This window comes from Stenella coeruleoalba (genome assembly GCF_951394435.1).
Source record: "Stenella coeruleoalba genome assembly, chromosome: 5".
NCBI classification, from domain to species: domain Eukaryota; kingdom Metazoa; phylum Chordata; class Mammalia; order Artiodactyla; family Delphinidae; genus Stenella; species Stenella coeruleoalba.
The window spans coordinates 8987956-8998058 of record NC_137150.1 but is presented as its reverse complement, the minus strand read 5'-3'; the positions used below and the strand labels follow the sequence as shown (position 1 = coordinate 8998058).

The following is a 10103-nucleotide window of genomic DNA, read 5'->3' as shown; positions in this document are numbered from 1 at the left end:
GGCCTTAAGTGGAACATAGACAGGAAAAATAAATGTTAGAAAATGCCAATATTTTATAAAGATTTTGAATCAAATAATGGTGAAATTATTGCAAGCCATCTTAATTTTTAATTATAATGATCATTACACAATATACAATAATTTTTTTGAGGAAGAAAAGAACTATAGATCAGTTGCCCATTGTTTTTGTCAGAAAAAAATGCCTCAATTCTTAGGGAAGATAATTGTATTTTTCAGAGGTTATGGTACATATTTCAAAGGCTTTTTTTTCTTATGAAGAAAAGATAGTGATTGCCTACTAGTTCGAGTTCTATGACATATTTTACTATAAGAAGAAAAGGACTCTTTGTACTGATTACTTTAGAGGAAAAGTAGTATTAACTCTCAAATAAAGTTTGAGCTAGTAATCTTAACTTAGACAAAGCTTTCTTTTTAAACATTTAAGTTTTGGAATATGAGATTATAGCCCAAATGAAGAGTAATTTAGATACCTTTGATCTAGATTTAAGTTGAAATTTTATAGTAAAATCATAGTTTTTATATTGTCATCGAGATTGAATCTAGTGCACGTAGGTTTTTCATGTGGTTATGAGTGCTGGTGACTTGGGGATGATGTAAGGAAGACCCTGGAGCAATGTTATCTTCTGTGGTTAGTAGGGTAATGGAGAGGTTAACTCTGAAGGCTCGAGCCGGCCAACCTGAATTCCAGTCCTGGCTCTACCACTCTGTTAGCCCTGTGACCTTGAGCCAGTTACTTAATCCTTAGCCTCTCTGCATCTTAGTCTCCTCACCTGGTAAAATGGGAGTTGTAACATGCCCACCAAATAGAGTCATCACCAGGGCAGAAGGAGATAGTCATACGTGGTAGAGTGTCTGACACTGGTAAGCCTCAAACATGATAACCATTTTTGGTTTTGATCATCATTTGTGGCTCAGTGTTGAACTCCAGTCATGACCAAGTGAGAAGGAAGGCTCTTCCAGCTCAGAATTGCAACGTGAGGGCAAGAGACAGTCAGTGTATACAGAAAAGTCCATGGGAAATCCAGGTTCTCCATGGTGAGGCAATGTCCCCAACAGCATGATGAAGGAAGCCCACGGTGTGGGTAGAGCTCAGTTATGGGACTTTATTTCGACTCTGTAGCAAACTATTGAGAGTCTGCTAGGACTGTGCTAAACTAGGGAATAAAGGAAGATGAATAAAGTCTCTCTATCAAGGAGCCTGCAATCTACAGAGGGAATGAGATAAGTGCCTGCATGACTATAATGCATGATGCAACACAGTCAGTGCCAGGGCAAATAAACAAACAAGATGCTCTGGGCATTAAAAAAAAAAGGGAGAGAGAACATGCAGGTAAGTATTTTCCCCCTTCTTCTAAAATCATGCAAATCTTCTTAGAATAGGTAACTTTTGAGGCAGGTATTGAAGGTTGTGGAGATTTTGTTTAAGCAGACATAATAGGGCTGGAGATGAATCCAGTGGAGAAAAGAACATAAACGAGGCAGAGAAGAGGGAAGAAGGGGGCATCCAAGAACACCTGGGACATCCAACATGGTGGGGGGTCATGGAAATAGACCATTAAAGGAGGCTTGGCTGTATTTGGAGAGCCTTTGAATGGTATGGTGAGAAGTTTGGCCTTAATTTAGTATCCAACAGGCAACGCTGAAAGAGCAAGGTCTTGAACAGATCTGATGTGCATCAGAGAATCACTTGAAGGTTTTGTTAAAACACATATTCCTGACACCCTACCCAAAGATTCTGATTCAGTAGGTCTGGGATGGAGCCTTAGAATTTGCATTTCCAATGATCTCACATGTCACACTGATGTGGTGGGTTCACAGAACACACTGAATAGCCCTGACATAGGGCACATGGCCTTCCAAAATGTTTTATTTGCACGTCCTTATTAGTAAAAAAAAATCCAGTATACATCCTCACTATATGTATATTTATTTATTTCCAAATTATAGACAAACTACTGTGTCAGTACCTGTTATGCATATCATAAAGTCTATACCATTATAACCCAAAGAGGCTGAGCTCATGATGAAATAAGCAATTATTGTTTTATTTTTATTTTAATTAGTAATGGCACAAAAGTCTTTTTGCTCTCACTGAAATTACTGTTAAATTTGAATATGCTTCATTGTTTTCTGAAACTCAAAATTTTTCTGATACAACTATTTAAATGTCTTTCTTAATTCACTTTTTTTCAGTACTTTGTTGTAGTGGTTTTTGCAATTGAGAACTATGTCTCACAAAGGCACATAAATCCAAAGGGAAAATTTTCCTTTATTGGCTGTTTTAAATAAATTCCATTCACCAATTATGGAAAGGTTTTTTTTAAAATGTGGCTAGTAGGTTTTCATCTTCTCTGATGTCAATCAGTGGTTCTTGCAAAGCAATAAATAGGTTTTACCATTTTTCATTGTTATCAAAATTCCACTGAAATTCTTTGTTTGGAAGAGTTAAAACTGGTTACAAAAATCTTATTTCCAAGGTTTTAGAATGTGCTGATATGAGATTTTAAAAAAATAGATGATATATTTATTAGTCTAGTTTTGTATCCAAATTACATAACAATGGACATCTTTCTAATATCCTTTTCCAATGTGCTCCATCAGTAGCCTGAGTTTCTCTCTTTTTTTCTTTTTTTTTTTTTGCGGTACGCGGGCCTCTCACTGCTGTGGCCTCTCCCGTTGTGGAGCACAGTCTCCGGACATGCAGGCTTAGCGGTCATGGCTCATGGGCCCAGCCACTCCGCGGCATGTGGGATCTTCCCGGACCGGGGCATGAACCCGCGTCCCCTGCATCGGCAGGCGGACCCTCAACCACTGCACCACCAGGGAAGCCCTCTTTTTTTCTTTTTCAGAAGAAAAGGTAGTTCCTTCTTATTTGCTATTGAAACATTACTTCCACCTTGAAGGGACAGATTGTGTTATTAATGTTATTGTCTTTTAAAAAACACTTGATAGGTAACATGTTATTGATAGCCTGCTTGTCATCATAGAAAAGCTTAGCATGTCTGGAGCACTTGTCTTTCTGTAAATATATGTTTCTAGCCCTTTTGAGTACTTTGCCATAAGCAAATCTCTGTGTTGTAGAAAATATGTTCATGGTTACTTCCCATTTCAATTTATTCCTAAAGAGTCAAACATATTTTAAAGATTAAAAAAAGTAAACTTAAATTTACCACACTGATGGTGTTCTGTGCTTGCCTGTGTAGAGCAGAGCGAGGTGAATGAAGGTCACATATGATCTGCCTCAGTAATCTTAACCAAAATCCTTTAAAACAGTTGGTAAAAGGAGTGGTCCCATTACTTACACAGCTTTACCATTAAAGAAGTAATTTACTGTTGAGAATATATCTCATGTCTATATTTTACCTTTGACGGTTTGAAAAAAAAAGAAATTCTTCATGTATTTTATTACTGAAACACAACCAAGCAAAAACCATATGCTGAGACTTGATAAAATAGAAATAGGGATACTTTCATTATATATCAAACATAACACTGTGTAATTTGTCCCAATTTTTGATTTAAAAATAATTTCCAGGCTGCCGGCGGCCTGCAGGTAGCGGCGTGGGCTCTGAGCTCCGAGGACCATGCTGTGTGAGCAGCGGCTGGAGGAGGTGCAGGGTCCACGAGCGGTTGGAGTTTTGGGGGCCGGGCCCTCAGAAGACCTCAGGGTGCCAGCAATGGGGGAGGATGAGCTCTACCGGATAGCTTATGGGGTTTCACAGAGGACTCAGGAGATGATGAGGACCAAGGGGACCAGTCAGACACAGGATGTAGTAGACTCTGACTTTGACCTGGAGAAGGGGACTGAACACTCCGGTGATGGAGAATAGCCGAGAAGGAAGCATGGAGCTGCCATCAAGGAGGATAAGAAGGGCTTCCCTGGTGGCGCAGTGGTTAAGAATCCACCTGCCAATGCAGGGGACACGGGTTCAAGCCCTGGTCCAGGAAGATCCCACATGTCACGGAGGAACTAAGCCCGTGCGCCACAACTACTGAGCCTGCGCTCTAGAGCCCGTGTGCCACAACTACTGAGCCCGTGTGCCACAACTACTGAGCCCGTGGACCACAACTACTGAGCCACGTGACACAACTACTGAAGCCCACGCGCCTAGAGCCCGTGCTCCACAACAAGAGAAGCCACTGTAATGAGAAACCCGTGCACTGCAACGAAGAGTAGCCCCTGCTCGCTGCAACTAGAGAAAGCCCACGTGCAGCAACGTGCAACCAACACAGCCAAAAATAAATAAATAAAATAAATACAGTTATAAAAAAAAAAAAAAAAAGGAGGATAAGGAGGCTCTCAAGAGCTTGAGGCCTCAAAATGTCAGCAGCACCTGGGCTGGTAGCGCTCAGAAAAGCCGAGAAGAGAAGGCACTGCTCCCGCCAGAGCTATAGGACAGTGCCTCTGGCCGTGGGAAGTTCCCGCGTCCATCTACAGCTGTGCACACACCACATTCCTTCAGGTACAGGAGAAGCAGGGCCGGCCACAAGGGCGAGAGGGGCCCCACTGGGAGTGGAGAAGCTGCTCGGGGAGGCCAAAATCACAGAGGAGCTTGACTGACATTCACTGGAGACACATGAGTGGCCCGAGGCTGACGGAAAGAAGCAGGTTCCCAAGAGGCGGAAGTGCCCGGGGTCCGTCGCCACCTCCCATTCAGTGACAGTGCCACTTGTTGGGGAGCCAGGCCCTAAAGAAAAGGACTCAATCCTGCTCCCACAGCTTCTGCAGGGACTCCCGGTGCTGGCCCTGGACCCGTCCTCCCTCCTGCTGGAGGTCCACGTGCCTCCATCACTTTTAGGGATGAGGGGACATTTGAGGAATGGTTTCTCCAAGGGTGGTCCCCAAAGGTCCCTGCTGGAGAGGTCTGCCCAGGACCCTGTTACAGACATCTGCCACGTCACTGCTCCAGCTTCAAGATCATCCCTGAGGCCTACAAAAGGTACATCACTGTCCATGGGCTTCTGCCCACTGCCTCAGCCCTGGGAACCTGGTCCATCACCTCCTGCGCCCCTCTAAGGCTCTGGACCCTGAGCCATGCGCCAGAAAATTGTCATCAAATGAAGCGATGTCTTGTCCTCAGAAACCTCTTTCCTGCTCTGACTTGGGGCTCTTAATGTCTCCCCCCACCCCCTCACCTTCCGCTTCTCCTGTCATCGTTGATTTTTGTCTAGCCCTTTCCTGTATTTCTTTCCCCATCTTTTCCCTTAGTTCCTACTGGTTTTGTTTGTGTTTTTTAATCTAATAAAATAGAAAGATGAAAAAACAAAATTTCAGCAATGTTTTCCATGTATCTTATCAAAATGGGTTCAGATTCCACAGAAATTCTTTGTTTGGAAGAGTTTTAATCTGGTTAAAAAGTCCTGTATTTTCTGACAAAGGTGTCCATGTTGGTTTGTACCATATCATTTTGTATGTATTATTTCAGCACTCACCAAAGCAAAAAAAAAAAAAAAAAGGATATTTGTAATTGCGCGTAGCCTTTTGTTTCTCACTGTTAAAAGGAAATTACATGTTTCCTGAAATTTTGTAAGACAGTGGATTGAGTAATGCCTAATTTAAACATCTTTCCAAAAATTGCAGTGGCTTGTCTCTTTGTTTCGGATGCTTATTTTAAAAAATGTCTTGTGAATTGTGACTGGTTCAAATTATCATTAACTTTTACTTCAAAGCACAATTCTACATATGCATATCAAAGTCATTAACCAATATGTCAAGATACTATACACACACATATACATATACACACACATATATATATACATATATATATATAGGATGAAGTTCACTGTTAATGAAAATAAATGTAAATCTATGTTTTAAATGGTCTTCTGGATAGCTTTGAATTTTTTTAACCACTTTCTTGTCACTGATTTTATATTATAACGTGTTAGATGAAAAATCTGTACTGGGGTAAATGTGTTAATGCTGTCATTTTCTTGTTCATTTGAGCTTGCAAAATTGGTATTCTTGTCCATAGATGGCTTCTTTGCAGGAATTTTTAAGCCAGGTGTCCATTTCCCAGAGTTAGTTACAACTCAGTTATATAGTTTGTAACCTCACTGTTACCTGGATATACCTAAACTGTAAAGCACTAAATATGCAAGAGCGGCAACAGGGTCCTGGTCATCTGCTCTGTGTTTAGGTGTCTCATGTATGTTATGTGCCCTTGACATTCTTACATATAGACCAGGGGAAGACAGCAGTATGAGTCTATGTATATGAAATGTAATAAAGCTTATGTAATTTTTTATTTTTTAAATCTATATATTATATATATATATATATATATATATATATATATATATATACACACACATACATACACACACATAATAAATATATGTTTCTGCAAACCCCCAAAATCATCTTGTTCATTACCTGGATCTGTGCACTCCTACTTTGGAGACCACGGTCTGGGAGAATGAATCAGTTGGTGGAAGTACAGACAGGCTAGAGCAGAGGGAGATGGGAGGCTAGGATAAGAGACAAATGCAGTTTTCCAGGAACACCTAAGAAATAAAAGCCATGTCTGATCTCAAGGAGCTTTCAATGACATAAAGAGATGGAACATAGTCTCACGGCGCAATTTCAGGACAGTTACAAAGCAGAGAATCATTACTTTGGACAGGACTGTAAATTCAAGAGTATGAGGAAGGAAGGAGCCTTGCTTTCCCCATGGAGTCCTTGCTTCCTGATGCACGAACTTGTAACAGAGGGATTCATTGCCGTTGACTACGTCAGCTTCCTCCAGGCAAATAACTCTGAGGGGAACACACAGTAGTTAGGTCCCAAACATTTTAGTATGAATGAGTTTTAAGATATTTTCACACTTTTCAGGGTTGTTGTGAGGACTAAATGTCCACCACCATGCCTGGCACATCTATGCACTCAGTAATGAGTAGTCATCATTAACGCAGAATCAGCATGAGGGGCTTGCATGTGGGGAGGGAACATCCCTGTGCATGTCTATGAGGGGGTGTGTGGTGGATAAAGACAGGCTGAGTCTACTTTAGGATATTATGTAGTTGTGTGAGAATGGGTAAAATGCATAAAGTATACCTTAGGTATGTATGTGCCCCATCTAGGGGCATTGAAAAAAATGATTAGTATGATTATGCAAATGGTTATATCAGAAGTGAGCCTAAGTGGGGGAAGGGAGTTTTGGAAGTTAAGTTTTGAGTGGAGAGGTGGCCAGTGAGGTTTGGTGAAGTTAGGAGAGGAAGAAGAATAGGAAAACTTCCAGATGGGAGTTTTAACATCAAAAGGCAGGTCACGTATAAAAACCTGAACTTCTCTAGTTTCTGGAGCTAAATTCCACACTTGCAAACAAACTTCTCATTTATTTATTTTCTAAACTTTTATTAAATGCCTATAGGTGCTAGGCACTGTTCTAGCTACTGGGAATACTGCATCAAACAAAAGAAACCAAGTCAGTGATCTCATGCGGTTTCTATTTCACAGTGGGAGATAGACGTAAAGATAGCTGACTACAAGCAGTGAAGTGAAATATAGCAGGATCAGGGTTTGCAGTATAGCTCTCTCTCTCTCTCTCTCTCTCTCTCTCTCTCTCCCTATGTGTGTGTGTGTGTGTGTGTGTGTGTGAGAGAGAGAGAGAGAGAGCACGCATGTATGCATATCTTAGATTCCCTAGGACACAGAACCTGAGACAAAGCTTACATCCTAATACTTTTGGGAGGTGGAATCTCAGACCAGTAAAGGTGAGGGAGAAAGGAATGCAAAACAGAGCAATCAGGAAAACAAATAAAAGGTGGTGCATTTTTTAACTGGTCACAGCCTCAGAAGAAACAGGTGGGTCACTCAGGACATTCCCAGAGAGTCCATATGGAGCTTCGTACTTGGGGGAACTAACAAGAGAAGGAGAGCAACTTATGTTGATTTCCTTCTATTTCTGGTCTCTCACTGATCAAATTCACTTCTGGTTTGTGTTATCTGGCCTCTCTGGGCAGCTACTGGGGTGGCTGGAATCTTCATGGGTCCAGCTGGGTTGACCCCGGATTCAGGAGCTGCGGAGGGCTGACTCTCTCCCAGAAGGAAGAGTTGAATCAGCCAGCAAAGGTAAGAGATGACTTCAGGGTTTTGATCACATGCACTGTATTTACTGGGGCTCCTCTACCTGGGAAGCAGGGCAAACTGGTGATGCCTGGGGACAGGTGGAACAGAACAAATCTGCAGAGGCACATAAATTGGATCCAGTCCATGAGCTCTTTTATGTATGATGGCCAAACCTCCCCAGTAAGGTACTGTTTGAGCAGAGTTCTGAAGCAAGTGAGAGAGCCAACCACGTGGATATCTTGCAGAAATTGATTCTAAACAGAGGGCATATCAAGTGCAAAGACCTTCTTCAGGCAAGAGCAGAAGGTGAAGGGCAGGAGGAAGCCAGACTGGCTAGACGGGAATAATTGAGGGCAAATGGTGGGGATGAGCTCAGAAAGCTTTAAATTTCAATCTACTTATATGGAATGAATCTAAAATATATAAATTAGCTGAACATATTATGCATTATCGGTGAAATGCATAATTAGCGGAGAGCCCTCAGCGGAGGGCTTTCTAAACCTTGGTCGGTCTTTGGCTTTTACTCTCAGTGAGATGGAAGCCAAGGAGTGATGGGATGTGACTTACATTTTTAAAGGATCTTCTGCCTTCTGGTGGAGAATAGATTATAGAGGGGTGAAGGAGGAAGCTGGAAAACCAGCTTGGAGACGCTTACGTCAGGTGGCGACTGTGGAGGTGCTGAGATGCTGGATTCCAGTTATGTAAAATTAGGACTGTCGGGGTTTGCTCAGGGCTGGAAGTGGGGTGTCAAAGAAAGAGAAATCAAGGATGATTCTAAGAGTTTTGGCCTGAGCAACTGGAAAAGAGAATGAGTCTCAAAAAGACCAAGTTCATTTCTTTTGGTGGGACTTACCTATTTTGCCAATAAGAAGCTGTCTCTGACAAACGTATGGATACCAAGGGGGGAAGGGAGGGTGGGATGAATTGGGAGATTGGGATTGACATATTACACTACCATGTATAAAATAGATAACTAATGAGAACCTACGGTATAGCACAGGGAACTCTATTCAATGCTCTGTGGTGACCTAAATGGGAAGGAAATCCAAAAAAGAGGGGATATATGTATGCGTATAACTGATTCACTTTGCTGTACAGCAGAAACTGACACAACATTGTACAGAAACTATACTCCACTAGAAATTAATAAAAAAAATGAAGCTGTCCCTGAGCAGGATTCTCTATTGTAAAATATTGCAAGTCGAGTTCACCGATAATGCTTAATATGTTCAACTAATTTATATATTTTAGATTCATTCCGTATAAGTAGATTGAAATTTAAAATTTCCATCATGTATTAAGTCTGGTTATAGTGTCTCTATTAAGGAAAAAAGGCTTAATTAGCCCTAGAAGTAGTAAGTTGCCTAAGTGGCGTGCTCGCGTGCGTTGGGGGAGGGGTGGTGAAATGTACTTATTTTTAGTATTCCTCCAATGAAAGGCAGGCTGGAACTCCCCATACAATGTTTCAGATTGCTGTTGCATGTTGTCATGTCGGTTTCATTGTTATTGATGCTCAGCTCTCTGAGAATATCTCTGGCTCATGCAAAAGGGCCTGAAATATTTCAATGATTTATGAACCAAAGAGGTTTCCTCCATGTCTGTGAAGCAACGCTGACGGCTTTAGCGAATGCAGTAGTAAGCATTTATTACAGCACCTGCAATGCAGTTACCTGGTTGCTTTCTGTTCCATTACCAAGTTGTGAAAAAGTCTTGATGGAACTTTTAGCCATAAAACATCTTAGAGTGTTATCTGTTTTTCAAAGATTAATTCCATCTGAAATAGTGAAGCAAATGATAAACAGCTTAAAGGAGACCAGAGAAATAGATCATGTTACAGTTGAGGGCAATAATATCGTTCCTCACTTCAGAAAACTTTTCAGGAGAGAGAAATCTGATAAGAAAAATGGGTTGGGCCATGTTTATTGGATGAAACCTGTTAGGCTCTTCCTGCCAAGGTGTGTTAAAGGGGAGGGAATAAATAGTTACAGGTTAAAAAAAAGAAAGATAA

At 41.4% G+C, this 10103-nt stretch overlaps 1 pseudogene across 1 annotated transcript; it reads left to right on the top strand.

Annotated features, from left to right (window-relative positions):
* The first annotated feature begins 3605 nt into the window (after positions 1 to 3605).
* On the top strand, positions 3606 to 5083 carry LOC307187064 (vacuolar protein sorting-associated protein 72 homolog; annotated as a pseudogene). Its single transcript has 2 exons — positions 3606 to 3791; positions 4306 to 5083. The product of its transcript is annotated as a vacuolar protein sorting-associated protein 72 homolog (transcript).
* The last annotated feature ends 5020 nt before the right edge of the window (positions 5084 to 10103 follow it).